At 38.5% G+C, this 16,587-nt stretch overlaps 1 long non-coding RNA gene across 1 annotated transcript; it reads left to right on the top strand.

The window, feature by feature from the left end:
• The first annotated feature begins 3,276 nt into the window (after window positions 1-3,276).
• LOC105805101 lies at window positions 3,277-6,517 on the top strand. The gene is made up of 3 exons (XR_001137192.1): window positions 3,277-3,355; window positions 3,821-3,985; window positions 6,355-6,517. It is a non-coding gene; the product is annotated as an uncharacterized LOC105805101 (long non-coding RNA).
• Window positions 6,518-16,587: the final 10,070 nt, after the last annotated feature.

The raw sequence follows: 16,587 nt of genomic DNA, 5'->3' as shown, positions 1-16,587 counted from the left end.
TCCAATGAACTTTGAAATCTTTCTGTATATGCTATCAATAAGAACACTACCCTGGAACATTAGAAAAATCCAACAAGAGACTTGCTCTCATCACGCACGTTATCAGACTTTAAGAAGATATCGAAGGCATTGACTTTCAAAATCATCTCTTCTTTTTCTCAAGAAGAAAGCAGTGGAAAAACAAATGAATCCCCAATTTGGGGATTGGGGGGCTTAGAGACATTGTGAAGTCAAATCTTGTGTTATATTTTTCTCCTGGCTCACTTTTTTTGAGAAGGTTTATGGGCTATTTGGCTGGTGAGACACGATCCCCTCCTAAGAAAATGTAGGTGCTCAGACAGGTAACCTCTGCTGCTACTGTTTTTATTTGTTTGTTTGTTTAATTTCATTTAAGATTTGTTTTTGTTGTACTAGGATTTTTAAAAATGTAATATATTGCAGGATTTATAACCAGGTTCACTGCTTTCTTTCTTTCTTTCTTTTTTTCCCCCCCCTTAAAAAAAACAAAACAAAGTTTCATTTAAAATAGATTTAGGCACCTTTGAAGCTTGGATTTTGGAATGTTTCAGTAGTGGACAGAAATCTGCTGTTGGAATCTTCTAGTCTTCCAGGTTTAATTTGAAATGTTTTTAGTTTTGTTTTGGATTTTTGTGTGGTATTTTATTTCCTTTATACCAATGCCCTTTTGCCATGCTGTTTTGGGGTGGCTGCCTAACTCTAGCAGAAATTCTTTCTATATTAACGAAAGTTTGGCCTTTTAAATTCCTTAATGTTTTTGCATTTTTACATTGTTTTTGAAGAAATATTCTAACTCTTTGCACTGTTACTGTTCTTTACCAGCCTTTTCAGGAGCCAAAAAAACAAATACAAACAAACAAAAAAATACCCAGAGAAAAAACTTTCCTTCTTCCCCCTTCCTGATGATGAGTGAGAAGTATTGAGAACTTTCCGGGGTCAGTGCCCTTCTAAACTCCCCCTCCCCCAATAATGCAGCTGTATAATGAATGGTAAATGCAGCGGTTTGGATTCAGGCACAGCCCCAGCCTGCTTGCAGGTAATTTGACTCTTTCTCCTTTCTTTCCATCACTAGGCTAACTTCCTTTCTTTTTTTAAAATTTCCTTTCTTTGTGTACTCTCAACATAACAATGGATTTGTCATAACTTTCATTTTAAAAAATAATGTTTAAATATATCTAGCATGTAATTTGGTTAAAGAAGAGCTTTCAGGGGTAAAGTCTGAATTAGTTGGGATGAACTCAGGATTTTCTTGGGGTTTTGTTTAGCCATTTAGATAACTCCATTTCTTGCATATATGTCTATAATTAAGTATTCAGAGTGTGACTTTTGGCTTTGTTTTTGTTTTGGGTTTGTTTGTTTCTTCCATTGTGCTACTCTGGCTTAAGCTTTTTCAGGGGTTGGTGTTCCGAATACACAGTGAGCTCACAGTATAAAGACATCAATTAGGAGTTGACAGGTATGGAAAACTAGAGTGTTGAAAAGGTAAAATTAGGTTCTAGGTTATACATACGGTAAAAACTGGACCTTAGCTTTCAATTGACATTAGTGCTTCTCTTTCTGTGACATCATTGTAAGAGTGAAAGGGAATAATAAGACATAGATAACGAAGAATTTTAGTTATTTTAGGAGCAATGTGATTTCAGAACTAATCATTTTAGCATTTATGAGTTACTAATTCTAACATGAGCAGTTTGAGATTATCATAAAATCATGGTTTGAACAAGGAAAAAGTACAGATTTGAAAAGATAGGAGGGCATTTCTGAAGCACAAGATAGTTAAGCAGATTAACCAAGGTCATAAAACAAAATTAATGGCAGGAATAGGAATATAACTTGTCCCATTTTAATAGCCTTCTTGTAGTTAATAAACTGTTCCTTCCTCTGTCTACTCCCATCCACCTACTCTTTCTTCCTTTCTCTTATCCTTCTTAAAGTTTTAGCTCTTACATGAGTTTTCATTATTTTGGGAGATAGTCCTCTTTCTAATGGGTAGAATTTTAGTGAAAGTAGCCAGGACCTTTTCAAGATACACTTCTTAATAATTTTCTCCTGTGGCTTTAGATGTTGTGTCCAAAGAAGCTGTTAGTCCAGTAAATGACTAGTTAGTGAATAGGAAGTCCTGGCATGTAATGCTTATTTCTATAGCCGAGGGAGGACACGTAATAACTCTTTAAAACCTATTTTGTGTTTCAGTTGATTTATATAAGGTAGGGACAGTCACTCCCATAAGCATCTTAAGAGAAAAATATTTGTCTATTGAATTGGAATTCACTAACAAAGGAATCCCAACTGCACTTCTGCAAGAATTTATGGTGTAAACTGCAAAAGCCTCATTCTGGAGAGCCTTGTTCTCTTGCTGATAAGAATGGCAAACATTAGAATGTATGGACTGTGCAGGCATGGAGAGTTTAACGTCCTCTAGCCTGTCACCCCCATTGAGTACCTCTGACTTGTTAAGAATGATCTTGTTTTTAGATTTTACCATATTCAAACTTACTAGGTGAGCCTTATATAGCATATATACCTGGCTGCTATTGTGGGATTGGGAACATGAGGGGTGGGGTGAACTGTTGTTGTTTTAGGTTTCAGTCAGACAGACATCCCTGTGCCCCAGTTCCCAGAAGCACAGCAGGCCTCTAGAAGCATCCGTGGGAACGGCGCAGTCCTGACATCACCAACTCTCCTGCTCAGGCTCATCCCATATACAGAGGTCAAAGGGGGTGGGGTTTGAGATTGGGGGAAGGAATGAGAAAATAGAAACAATGTCACTACAGTGCCACTGTTGACTAGCGTTTGGTGCTTATGTCAGTGTTTGTTTTATTTCCTGATTTTTTTTTTTTAAGTTGGCAAAATTGTACATGTTTTTTTGTCTTGGGGTGAAGGTAGTGGGAGGGTGGAACAAAAATAAGCCATTACTGTTATTGCTAGTTCATTAGTGGGTACTGTCCCTTAATAGCTAATACAGAATAAATTTGAAACATAGACCCCAGTGACAGACAGAATGGGAATAGAAATGAATCTCAGTATTTTAACAGATAAAACATTTATGCTGTGTTAATTCCCATTTCTACAAGTGCTATTACATTTGTCACTCTATCTCCCCGTTTCCCCCTAATTCTTCTATGTATGTATACAGTTTGAGGAAATGTACGTTCATGGTCAGTCCTTTTTAAAGGGCTTAATGGATTTATTACTCTTTTGCAAAAATATACCCAGTGCTTATATGGGCATACAAATGCTACCCTATTTTAAATGTAGGTGGCGTATGTGTTCGTGTTTTAATGTATACAAGAGACATTGGGCAATAAGCAGTCCAGAACATTGAAAACTCAAGCAGGTAAAGCACCTAACACCCTTAGTTTCTAGAATTACTTAAAAAAACTCTTTTATATTGCTGCATCTTCCACAGTTCCTTGGGTAGTCTCTGAACTTAAAATTTGTAGGAGTTGTAGACTACCTAGTTAAAATTTTTAAGTTATGTAATTTATTCGTAGATTGTAGGGGTAGGTGAAGAAGGAAACTCTAACAAAAGAAAATGGTTCGTTGAGATGGCAACTGCTGAGTGTCTAAATCTTTCCACTTTCTTTCTTTTTTCTTTTTCTTTTATAATTTTCCCAGCTTAGCATGAATCATACATTGTTTGATTTTCTGTGATTGGGATTTTTGTTTCTGATTTTTGGAGGGAAGGTCTGGGGGAGACATGAGAAAGTTGCACATGTGAAAATATGAAATATTAAAGGAATTTTTTCTGTTTAATCTGAATACTAAGCAAGAACTTTTTCTATATGCCCTTCTGCTGCAGCAGAGAATTAAACTGGTAGGTGGCAGTAGAGGAAGGAATTCTTCAGATTGATGGCTGCTGACTTAAAATCCGCATAGGAGGAGAGAGAGCATGGCATACCAAGTGAAGCAAGGGGGGGCAAAAAATGGAAGCAGTACTAAGATTCCTGGATTTTAACTCTGAATGGTAAGTCACTTTCAACTAAGGGTGTGTTTTTAATCTGATACCAGTGTTATATAAGTTATGTGATTATGCATTGTGATATGTAATCATAAATGCCTACAGGTCCTCACCTTAGGTTGAATTTGACCTAACTTGTATACATACTGTCATTCTTTATTTTGAAAAATAACTAACAGTATGTAAAATTAGGGTTTTCCCTCCAGTACGTTGGTATATATGACCTTTAATGATGGCAGAAATTATGCTGACAAATAAATCAGATTTTTAAAAAATATGCAAGAGAAATAAAATATGTATTAACCATTTTATAAAAATAAAAGGTCGTCTCCTTTTTAATTGAAGCCCTAGAGGGATAACAATAAAAGAATGTAATTTGAACAAAATTATGGGGAGAAAAAGATCTTTTGTTCCAACTGGCTATGTCTTTTTGATCTAGTCCGATTTCCTAGTCACTGTGCATGCCCATCAGTACCACTCTGCCCATTCACAGTTCTCTTTTGCTTATCTGTTTCTGCTTTTTTCCCCTCTTCCTTTCTTTCCCTGTCTTTGTACCTCTCTCTTACCTTACTGTCATATGCTTCTTTCTTTCATTCAGTCCTTCTGAATTTTACTTACCCAATGTTGCTAATTTCATCTCCACCTGCCTGTTTTTCTTAAGAGTATGGCTGTGTCTACCTGTCTCTCTGTCTTCCTTTCACTGCCCTCCCTATCCCCACCCCCACCCGGCGCCTTTCATTTGCATTTTCTATGTCTGCATCTGCCTGGGATCTACATTGCCTTTAGGTGTCTGAATCAGGCTACCAACATTGTGATTCTTTATGTATTAGCATTTGACTAGGCTGAATAGAAGAAATTACATGATATTGTAAAGTCCCTTATAGTTAAAGAATGTAAATTTCAATTCTTAAATTTATAATAAGATGAGGACCTGTTTACTCACTCAACTCAGTTGTTTATTTTAACTGTAGTATCTTTTGTTTCTCGCATCCAAGCTGTTTAAGATCACTTGGACAGAAATGAAAGGCATATGATTCTCAATCTTAGTTAGACTGATTTTTTAAGTCTCTAGTGAAATCAGAAAATGAGCAAAGCAGTCAGTATTTTAGAGACATACATACTAGAACACACAAATAATTGTTTTCAAGCTTTATAGGTGGTAGAAACAGGATATCCAGAGAAGACATTACTAAAGAAAGAGTCCTGGCTCCTGTTAATATCTATAATAGCTTGAGCTACCAGCCTCCAAGGACTGGAAAGTTTAGTCATCCAGTATAATCTTGAATTTGTAGATAAGGAAGCTAAAATCAAGAGAAGCTGATGACTTACTTGCCCAAGATTACAGAGCCATGACTAGTGTCCAGGTCTCCTAAATGTCATTTCAGTGTTCTGTGCATTGTATTCCATGCATCCTTCAAAATCGTAGTTACTAAACACATGTTGTGCAGTGAGAGCCCGTGGTGTCACAAAGAAAGTTATCGGTATTTGTGCTTGTGGTTATCTAATATAGAATGGGGGTTTATTCAAATAAAGGTTATTAAAACAAGCTGTAGGCGGTCATTTTAGATGATTTGTATGCAGAATTATTTACGTATTTTTCATGTACATTTATTTATCGTGTCTGAAATCAGGTTGATTTTTGCAGTTTAAATTAATCCCTGGGAAAATACACTTACTAGATATCTGTCTAAAATAAGTCATAGAGGCTGGGTGTGGTGGCACATGCCTGTAGTCCCAGCTACTTGGGAGGCGGAGGTAGGAGGATCACTTGAGCCTAGGAGTTGGAGGTTGCAGTGAGCTGTGATCACACCACTGCAGTCCAACCTGGGTGACACAGGAAGACCCCTCCCTGTCTCTTGAAAAAAAAAAAAAAGAAGAAGAAAAAAGTCACAAAACTTGGGAATAAAAAAAGATAATCAGGAATATTGTGGGCAAAAAAAGAAAAAAGTATAGGCTATAGTGGTATCAGCATCATAATGCAGTAGACAATATACGGACCTATAAATGGAACTGATATGACTCTTCTCTCATTAGAGAGAACAAATTCCAAGGAGTTAGAATAGTTTCTCCTGAAAAAGCGTCAAATAAATTTGGGAAGATAGCACTTGTAAAACAGTAATAGGTTTAGCTTTAAAATTTTTAGTGGTAAGAACATTAAATATCTTCCAAGTCAGAATTAGAGTACACCTTTGTTAGGTGAGATCACCACGACAAAGAATGATAGTAACCAAAAACTGGTGTGGTTTTCGGTAGTCTACCCAGTTTGTACTATTTTATTGTCATATTAGTTGATTTTCTGTCTTCATTTTCTTTCCTGGTTGTAGAGAGCTGTTAAATGCGTGATTTAAGTGAGTTCTGTGTGTTTCTCCCCACAGGTTCTTTTGAAGTAACCAGTGATCTTTGCTTACCTCATTAACAGAATGGACGAAGACAGAATCGACACTGCTTTTTCGAGTGGAGAATAAAAATGCGCAGAACAAAGAAGCAGTAGCTCTAACCTGTTTGATTCAATGTGTTTTCTAAAATAAAAACACCATGAACTGGAAATAAAATAGCATGGAGTGTGACTTGTTCTTTTGGCTGTTTCTACACACTCCATTTTGTGTATATTCACTTTGATCCAGATATCTATAGACTTGATGTCTAGCTCCAGTGTGTCATTCTCATTTCTACTCTTTGCCTTTTACTAGATGAAACTCGTAAGAGTCCTTTTGGTTCTTACCAGACTAATTAATATCTTCTGAAATATTAATTACTCCTTTTGGCATGTAGGCAGGTACTAAAATATATATTAGATGGATTTTTCTCTCTTTCATCATACTTTGTCCATGTTGAATAATTATTGCTGTATTTTTTAATCTCTGAAGAAATGCAGACTTTTTAAAAAATTTTCACCTTGACAGGGCTCTGGCACAGATTTGTCATAGCCTTGTCCACTACATTTTAATCTACTTGTAACTGGAGACGATGTCTGATCTAGTATATTTAAGCCATAGGGGGTCTGAAACATAATGCAGTCATGTGTTGCTTAATGACAGGGATATGTTCTGAGAAATGTGTCAAGTGTACTTACACAAACCTAGATGGTATAACCTACCACGCGTAGGCTATATGGGATAGCCTATTGCTGCTAGGCTACAAACCTGTACAGCATATTACTATACTACATACTGTAGGCAGTGGTAACACAATAGTATTTATATAGAAGAGATACAGTAAAAACACAATATAAAAGATTAAAACAATGGTACACCAGTATAGGGAACTTACCATGAATGGAGCTTGCAGGACTGGAATTTGCTCTGGGTGGGTCAGTGGTGAGTGAATGTGAAGGCCTAGGGCATTACTGTGCACTCCTGTAGACTTTATAGACACTACATTTAGGGTACACTAAATTTGCAAAAATAATTTTCTTCAGTTTTTAACCCTAGCTTTTACTATAACCTTTTTACTTTACAAGTGTTTTCATTTCTTAAATTTTTTGAGTCTTTATAATAACTTTTAGTTTAACACACATTATATAGCTGTACAAAAATATTTTCTTTATATACTTTGTAAGCTTTTCTATTTTTAAAATTTTTCTGTTTTTTACCCTTTAAACTTTGTTAAAAACTAAGGCACAAACACAGCCATTAGCCTAGGCCCACACAGGGTTAGGATCATCAATATCACTGTCTCCCATCGCCACATTTTGTCCCACTGGAAGGTCTTCGGGGACAATAATGGGCATGGAGCTGTCATTTACTATGACAATAATGCCTTCTGGACTACCTCCTGAAGGACCTGCCTGAGGCTGTTTTACAATGAACATTTTTACAATTAGAGTACATTCTAAACAATGTGTAGTATAATTAATACATAAACCAGTAAATAGTTGTTTATTATCAAGTATTACGTACTATACAAAATTGTATGTGCTGTACTTTCATGTGACTAGTAAACTTGGTTTCTTTGCAGCAGTATCACCACAGACACAGGTAATGTGTTGCGCTGCAACATTGTGATGGCTACAATGCTGCTCAGTGACAGGAATTTTTCAACTTCATTATGATCTTACGGGACAGCTATCGTATGTGCAAGTCTGTGTTGACCAGAATGTGTCTCTGTGCAGCTCCTGATTGTATAGAGAGACAGCCCTGGTACTTCTGACAAAAAAAATGGGCTTTGTAGTCAGATACGAATACAGATTTTAATTTCATTACTTAATGGTTACGTGGCCTTTGGACAAGTCACCCTCTTGAAGCCATAGAGGAGTATTTTTTCAAAGAAATAATTATGCCTACTTTACAAAGCAGGCTCTGGAGGAATAGCTGGATTGAATGTACCTTAGGCAATGATCTGTGATTTAATACTTCTCTAAATAGAGGCTTTGGTAACAGCAGAGTTCATTTGCTGTGGTAGGAAAATGGTTATATTGAAATTCTGTCCAGTGAACCAAGAATGATGCTTTGGTGGTCAAGGAAGGTAGAAGCTAGAGTTGTTATTGTCAAGTTTGCTTAACTAGAATTCTGAACAGAATGTCACCTTTCACATTGAAGTAGGACTTCTATGACCAAGAAGTACTAAGGCACTGAATCCTTCAAAGTTCTTAAAACTTAAAAGCTCACTGAACGATGACTTCATTACTACAAACGGCCTTTGCTACGTTTTTTGTAGTTCCCCTGTAGTCAGCTACCAATTGCACAGGAAGAATCCCTTAAAGTGCCAGGCTTCATGAAACAGGCTTTCTATGAGCCACAACAGTACTCACCTATTGATGTTTCATGACGTTTCAAACTTAATGTGGTACAGATGAAGGCAATGAAATTTGCATTCTTGAAAGTTGAGTACAGTTGAGATAGGTGGATCGTTTCAAAAATCTTTCCCATTTGATCATTGTCATTTTTACAAGTTTATGTTAAAGCATGCATGCTAGTGTCACCTTGGATTTCCAAAAAACAGACACCGGACAGAGTTACACGTGCTAGAGATGTATTGAGGGAAATGCCTGGGGGGGGGGCGGGGAGCACGGAGGAGGGAGCAGTAGGCAGGGAAGGCGTTCAGAGAGCGGTGTACATCAGACACCTGTGATAAAACAATAGTCTCAGACCTCAGCCACTCTGAGGCTCTGCCAGCCTAATGAGGACACTCGGAGCGGGTACCCATTGGAGTAGTCCCGGATTGGGCAGAAATGCCCTGACTAGTACACAAGGAGCACCCTGGGAAGAAAGTGCACCTGCCATGTGAAAGAGGCGACAGCTCAGGAGGAGTGGCAGCCAGATACTTGCAACCAGTTTTCTTGAAGAGACGGGAGTGGCACACCTCCACGACAACCTCATTCCATGCTTTATCACTGCACAAATCCACTAAACACATTGGGGGAACTCCACAGTTCCATGAGCCTCTGACACAGACTGTTATGTAGCATCTTTTACTGCCACTGACACCTTCAATACTGTGATGTTTGGTAGATTGTATGACCGAATTTGCAGGGCTACTTGCATCACAGCCTGAATCTTAGAGCCCTTCCCTACTCCAGGCCCCTACTCAAACCTAGCAGTTTTTCATGTCATTCCGTATATGGGTTGGAGTAGTGTTTCTAGGTGGGATGTGTTGCGTCCACAATCTAGAGAGAACCAGAAGTACTGTGCTCACGTCCTTGTAGCATGTGGTGCAAAATGTAGCAATTTGTCTTTTCACTTTGTAGGGGGCATTTCAGCGTGCCCCTGACCACTGGTCTAAGAACTTTACAGGGATGGTAGATCTCCAAATCTCTGTAGAGTTTATCTCCGACCCTCCGGAACACATAACTCGGCAAGGCCTCCAGTGTGCTAGCTACCTTACGTTCATCTTGCTCAATTAACATGATGCCATTGATGGAATGGATTATTAATGTGTTCCGTGGAATGTCCAGGTGGCCCATAGTTCACATTTTATCATCAAAGGTGCAAGAGTTGACATCCCTGGGGCAAAACTAAATATTGTCTGTTCCACTTGGATGCAAACTACTGGTCCTTTTCCTCATCAAAATAGGAAAAAAAAATGCATTTCCTAAATCAATGGCTGGGTATTACTTACCTGAGACCTAGTAACTGTTGTGTGCAGTAATTGGCTGGGAGTAAACCAGAAAGAAAGTGCCAAAATGTGAAAACTGAGTTAGATCTAAAAGCGGCAGCTGGAGGCCAGCCAGGCAACTACATTTCTCACAGTGGCTTGCTTGCTTTTTTTCTTTTTTTGACATGATTTTTAAAAGTAATTTTAATTATACGTATTAACTTTTTTATTGTGGCAAGAACACTAAACAGATTATTAAGTGTCCAATATAGTATTCTATAGCCACAATATCGTATCTGTAGAACTTACTCATCTTGCATAACTAAATTTTATATCTGTTGATTAGCAACTCCCCATTTCCCACTACCCCTGGCCCCTGGCAACCACCATTTTACTCTCTGCATCTATGTGTTTGGCCGTTTTAAATACTTATGTAAGTGGAATCATGCAGCATTTGCCCTGTGCCTGGCATATTTCACTTAGCATAATGTCCTCAAGGCTCATCATGTTGCTGCATATTGCAGGGTTTCCTTTGTAAAGCTGAATACTATTCCATTGTAGGTATATACCACTTTTTTTAAATCCATTCATCTGTCAACAGACTTTAGTTTGTTTCTACATCTTGGCTAAGAATAGTGCTACCCTGAACATGAAAGTGCGTATCTATTTGAGATCCTGATTTCAATTCTTTGGGATGAATACCCAGAAATGGGATTTCAGGACCATATGGTAGTTCTGTTTTTAATTTTTCAAGAAACATCTGTACTGTTTTCCACAGCAGCTGCACCATTTTACAGAGTGTTTTCTTAGGGGAGGTCTGAGTGGCACACCTCTATGGCTGTCGCAGTGCTCACGGTAGACAAATGGTTTTCAAGAAGAGAATAAACCGGAAAGAAAAACCCACTGACACCCCTCCCCTCCTGCTGACCTTACTCCCTAGAAGGAATCACTATTAAATGTCCTTCCAACATCTGTGTATTCATTTATAACCATTTCTTAACCCAGTGGGGTCATGATATAAGCAGTGTTCCATAACTTCACAATATATCTTGAGTATCTTGCCATATAAGCAGGTATACTGCTACCTCAAGTTTCTAAACAGCAACATAAAATTCCATTATTTGCTTCTACCATAATTTATTTCCTTTGCTTAGTTACATAAAATATCCCAGTATTTTTCCAATAAGTTTTTCCTCTTTGCTTTAATTTTTTTGTTGTTGTTGTTACATGCAGCCAGGGAATTCTAATACAGACAGAGACAAGGAGCCGGGTGTGGTGGCACAAGTCTGTAGTCCCAGCTACTTGAGAGGCTGAGGTGGGAGGATCACGTGAGTCCAGGAGTTTAAGGCCAGCCTGGGCAACACAGAGGAACACTGTCTCAAGAAAAAAACAAACTGAGAATAAGAGATAGACTTTATTTGACCAGTTAAAAATTATTCGAACACATTGAACATTGCTGGAGATGTAATCCTCTGTGTGTTGCGGGGGGAGGGGGAAATCTGTGTAATAATGGTAAAAAATAAATAGTGCCTGGAAAACTATGGAGAGGCTCAGGAACAATACCATGGGTATATACAAAGTGAGCCCGAAAATTTGGTCATGTCATTAATTGTCAAAAAATGAGGGAAAAGCAAGAGTTGATAAAAAATAATGCCTTGTTCCCACAAATCAGAAGAAATAATGGATTGGCCTGAGTGGCACTAGATCTAATGGAGGAGAGTTAGACCATCGTAGAGATGTGGTAGGATTAGAGAATTGTCAAGTCTAATTAACATCTTGGGACTATAAAGTGCCCACAAGAATAATAAAGTCATTTGTACCAGTTCAATAAAATTAATTGAACATTTGAACACACACTTGGGGAATGTAATCAAAATCAATTTTTTTGTACAATTAGGATGTGAGCTCATAATGAAAGCGTAAAGAAAAGAAAGTCTGCCAACCAATTCTGTATTTCCAGAACAATTTTTATAGTCTCAATTTCACTATATTCCCCACTGCATCCCTAAATCTACAGGTAAAGCCATTTTAGTGAAAACACATGTCAAAATTAGCCCAGTCAAAAACAATATGTATTTGTTGGGCACAGGTCATAAACATTTTATAAATTCAGTTTATGTGTAAGCAGTGGAATTAATTCTAGGCCACTTTATATGTAAGCCATCTCTGCCAAAGAGCCTGCAGTATAAACTACTCCTAGTCTGGGTGGAACAGACTTAATTCTTAATGAATATGTTATCGCTGGGGATCTATGCAGACTTCCCAGTTCAGGGAGTTTGCCATGAAGTCAACCAATAAGTAAGACCGATCAAGTCTATTATTAGCACAATCGTCTTTAATAACCCTAGCTAGCCTAATCATTTGACATTTGATAGTAAGAAAAGTCCGGTTAGAATTGAGTCTAAATTTCAGCTTTGCTACCTGCTAGTCCTGCACTTATAGGCAAGTTAACCTCTCCATACACCAATTTTTATATCTGCAAAAGGTAAACACTGATAGGTTTTTCTTTAAGAGAGTTAAATAATTCTAGTAGCATTTGGAACATAACTGATGTCAAATAAATGGCTCTCCTAGAATTTCTGTCTCTCCTTTGCACTGGAGGACCATAAAAGAACTGTAAGTGGGCCAGGCACGGTGGCTCACGCCTGTAATCCTAGCATTCTGGGAGGCCGGGGCGGGAGGATTGCTTGAGCTCAGGAGTTCGAGACCGGCCTGAGCAAGAGCGAGACCCCATCTCTACTATAAATAGAAAGAAATTAGCCAAACAACTAAAAATAGAAAAATTAGCCAGGCATGGTGGCTCATGCCTGTAGTCCCAGCTACCCGGGAGGCTGAGGCAGGAGGATCGCTTGAGCCAGGAATTTGAGGTTGCTGTGAGCTAGGCTGACGCCACGGCACTCTAGCCTGGGCAACAGAGTTAGACTCTGTCTTAAAAAAAGTCTTCCATTATCCTATAATTCTGTTGAGATATGGAGGGAAGGAAAAACACTTTTAAAAATACCTGTGAACAATTAAAAAACAAAAACAAATTTGACGGATAGAGTAAAATTAGGTGCAAACCTGAGTGGTAAAGAAAGTGTTATAGGAATTCAGGGGAGAAAGTTGGTATATCTTTAGAGGAATATTGTAAAGCCTTAAAAAGGACATGGGACTTGGATTAGATCTGCAAAAATAATATATTATTATGTCAGTATCATGTTTAACTGGTTTAAATTCGTTCACATATATTTTTAGGCTCTTCACAAGAACCCTACGTTATATGAAATTGTTTTTTTCAGGAGAGTACAAGTTACGTGTCTTGCTAAAAGTACAGAGCTGCATAGCACAGCATATATCCATGTATCCTGATTTCTAGAGAAGAAAAACATTTTGCTGAAAAAGCCACTATGATCAAAGAAACATACGTGTTTAGGAAAATGGTAAAGTCTTCCATTTATGTAGAACAAGAGAAGAGCAGAAAATAAGGCTGAATCAGCCTCCTACGTGTCAGGAGCTACTTATTCTCATGGGACAATAGATAATTTACAAAGTAAATAATTTCCCCACCCTTATCTTGGAAAGATTTTTGTTCCCTATAACTAAATGTACTTATTAGAACAGAGAGAAAAGGCAAGAGTAATGACATTTTGCAGACAGGTATATGGAGAGTAAAAAAAGAAGAGTAAAAAGCTTTTCAGATTTCTAACTAGGGAAACTACCAAAGATGGTGTGATATATGCAGGTATATTAGTTTCCTAGGGCTGCTATAGCCACATACCATAAACTGGGTGGCTTAAAAGAATAGAAATTTATTCTCTCAAAGTTCTGGAGGCCAGAAGTCCAAAAAGGAGTTGGCAGTGCCGTGTTCCCTCTGAAGCCTCCAGGAAACAATCTTGGCCTTGGTTGCTGGCAATCCTGAGCTTTCACTGGCTTGAAGCTGCATCACTGCAGTCTCCGCCTCTGCCATTGCGTGGTGGTCTTCCCTGTGTGCCTGCGTCTTCACACGGCCTTCTTATAGGGACACCGGTCATTAGATTTAGGCCCCACACTGATCCAGTATGACCTCATCTTACCTGATTATACCTGTAAAGACCCTGTTTCCAAATATGGCTGCATTCTGAGGTTCTGGGTGTACAAGAATTTGAGGGGAAAGAGGTGAAAACCAGGTGAAAGAGAAGGTATAGAGAGACTTTAGAAGTTTTTTTAAAATTAAAAATAGGGTTTTTTTTTCCTTATCACAAAAAGCAATGCAAATTATGGAAAAAAATAAAAGCAAAATGAAGGTAAAAAAAATTTAGAGGTTGAGATTTGCCTGTTGGAAGTTCCAAAGTAATTGTTTCCATATATGCTTATTGTTCACAGGAGAAAAGAACAGAGAAGGAAGAACTTGGTGTATTCTGTAGTTAAAGGGATGTGGAGCTGAAGAAGTGAGTGAAGTGCAGTTTGCAGACACAGTGGCAAGAGAATTGGATTCTCTTTGACATTTTGCGTCATGCTAGTAATTACTTAATTGCCAAGCTGTCCTTCCATCTTCTAAGTAAACCGCTACTCACGTTCTTCACTGCATCATCCGTACTTATTCACACTTCCCACTATGGATGCATATTCTTTTTTAATTGGATTCACACACCAGGATCGACCTGCAGTTGTATTTTGTTTCTCATAAATAATTTTTTGTCAGTAGAAATGGGAAGCTGGATCAGAAATTTACAGTTACGGCTGGGCGTGGTGGCTCACACCTGTAATCCTAGCACTCTGGGAGGCCAAGGCGGGAGGATCGCTTGGACTCAGGAGTTCCAGACCAGCCTCAGCACGAGCAAGGCCCTGTCTTTACTGAAAATAGAAAAAAATAGCCAGGTGTAATGGTGCACGCCTGTAGTCCCAGCTGCTCGGGAGGCGGAGGCAGGAGGATCTCTTGATCACAGGAATTTGAGGTTGCTGTGAGCTAGGCTGACGCCACTGCACTCTAGCCTGGGTAACAGAGCGAGACTCTATCTCAAAAAAAAAGAAAGAAAGAAATTTACAGTTATGTGGATTGTATTAATCAGGACTCTTTCAGTTACAAATGACAAACACCATTCCAACTAGTTTAAGAAAGAAAAAAAAGAGCCAGGAAGGACGTGTTGAGGTTGGCGTACCCATCAAGGACAGTAACTACCATGGCTTCCAGCGCTTTGCTGAAACCTCAGATGCGTGGCCTCCTGGCCAGGCGTCTGCAGATTCATATTGTTAGAGCATTCATCATATCTCTCGGGGTCGCAGCTTTGTGTAAGTTTGGTGTGGCTGAACCAAGAAAGAAGGCATATGCAGATTTCTACAGAAATTGTGATTCTATGAAAGATTTTGAGGAAATGAGGAAGGCTGGCATCTTTCAGAGTGCAAAGTGATTTTGGAACATAAAAGAATTTCTTTGGGTTGATTTACATAGAAGTTTGTCACTGACCTGTGTTCCTGAGCTATGAATATGTGGGCTGAGGAATAGTTTCTCTTGATAAATAAACCATTAACAAATACGAAAAAAAAAAAAAAAAGAAAGAAAGGAAAAAAAAAAAAAAGAAAAAGGAAAGGAGGATTTACTTAACTGGTTCTTATGACCTAGATTTCCAGGCTTTCAGTGGCTACAGGCATAGCTAGATCCAGAGACTCAATTAACGTTGCTAGGAATCTATTTCTCTTTCCATGCCTTGGATCTGCTTGTGTCAGCTTGACTTCATTTCTGGCTGGGATTCAGAGGCTTTTATATCCCTTTCCCTTTCTTAGCTCTGCTTGTTATTGCTTGGTCGTATTCTTCAGACAGGCTTTTTCTATAAGGCAGGCAAAATACTCACTGACCTCCGTTGACCTATATCATTTAAGCCTGGTGGCTTCAGCTACCTTCCTCAAATTGCTCTGACAGAAAATTTAGGACAAGGCTAGGAAGCAGCCTCTGGTTCTCCTGGGTTGGGTCTCACACCCACTCCTGAACTCGTCCTCCACTGTGGCCAGGAGGGTGACATTTGCTAATTGGCTAGACTTAGGTCAGCTCCTGCTGGGACACCTAGAATAAGTTTCCCACAGAAATGGGGGAGGGTTCCTAAAAAGGTATAGAAGAGATAATAAATAGGATGGAAAGGGTTAGAATATTAATACAGAAACTTAGAACTCTGGTTTCACTGGGGACGATAGTTGAAAGATTAAGACAGATTTAGAGACATTAAATGACCTTCCAATTGTCACATAGTAGCAAAGCCAAAAATATTTTTAAAATAGGCCTTTTATTTGTTTTCAGTCACTGCTCTAAATGTGGGGATTTCAAGCATTTTGGTCTGGTAAAGGGAAATCAATCAGAATAGCTCTGGATACCCAGGAAGTGAGAAGAATGAAATATCTTCCATTAAATATTGTAGTAGGCAGAATTCTAAAATAGCTGCTAAGGTCTCAGCCCTTGGTGTGCGTGCCCTATAGAGTCCCCACTCCTTGAACGGGACCTTTGAATATGATGGAATATCAGTCCACAATCAGGTTATGTTATGATGACGCCACTACACTCTACCGAGGGTGACAGAGCGAGAATCTGTCTCAAAAAAGAAAATTTTTGTCTTGTTTTAATATTCTAT

Source organism: Propithecus coquereli, unplaced genomic scaffold, assembly GCF_000956105.1.
Source record: "Propithecus coquereli isolate 6110/MARCELLA unplaced genomic scaffold, Pcoq_1.0 Scaffold124, whole genome shotgun sequence".
Lineage (NCBI taxonomy): Eukaryota > Metazoa > Chordata > Mammalia > Primates > Indriidae > Propithecus > Propithecus coquereli.
The sequence above is the reverse complement of the archived record's forward strand: the minus strand, read 5'-3'. Positions and strand labels throughout refer to the sequence as shown.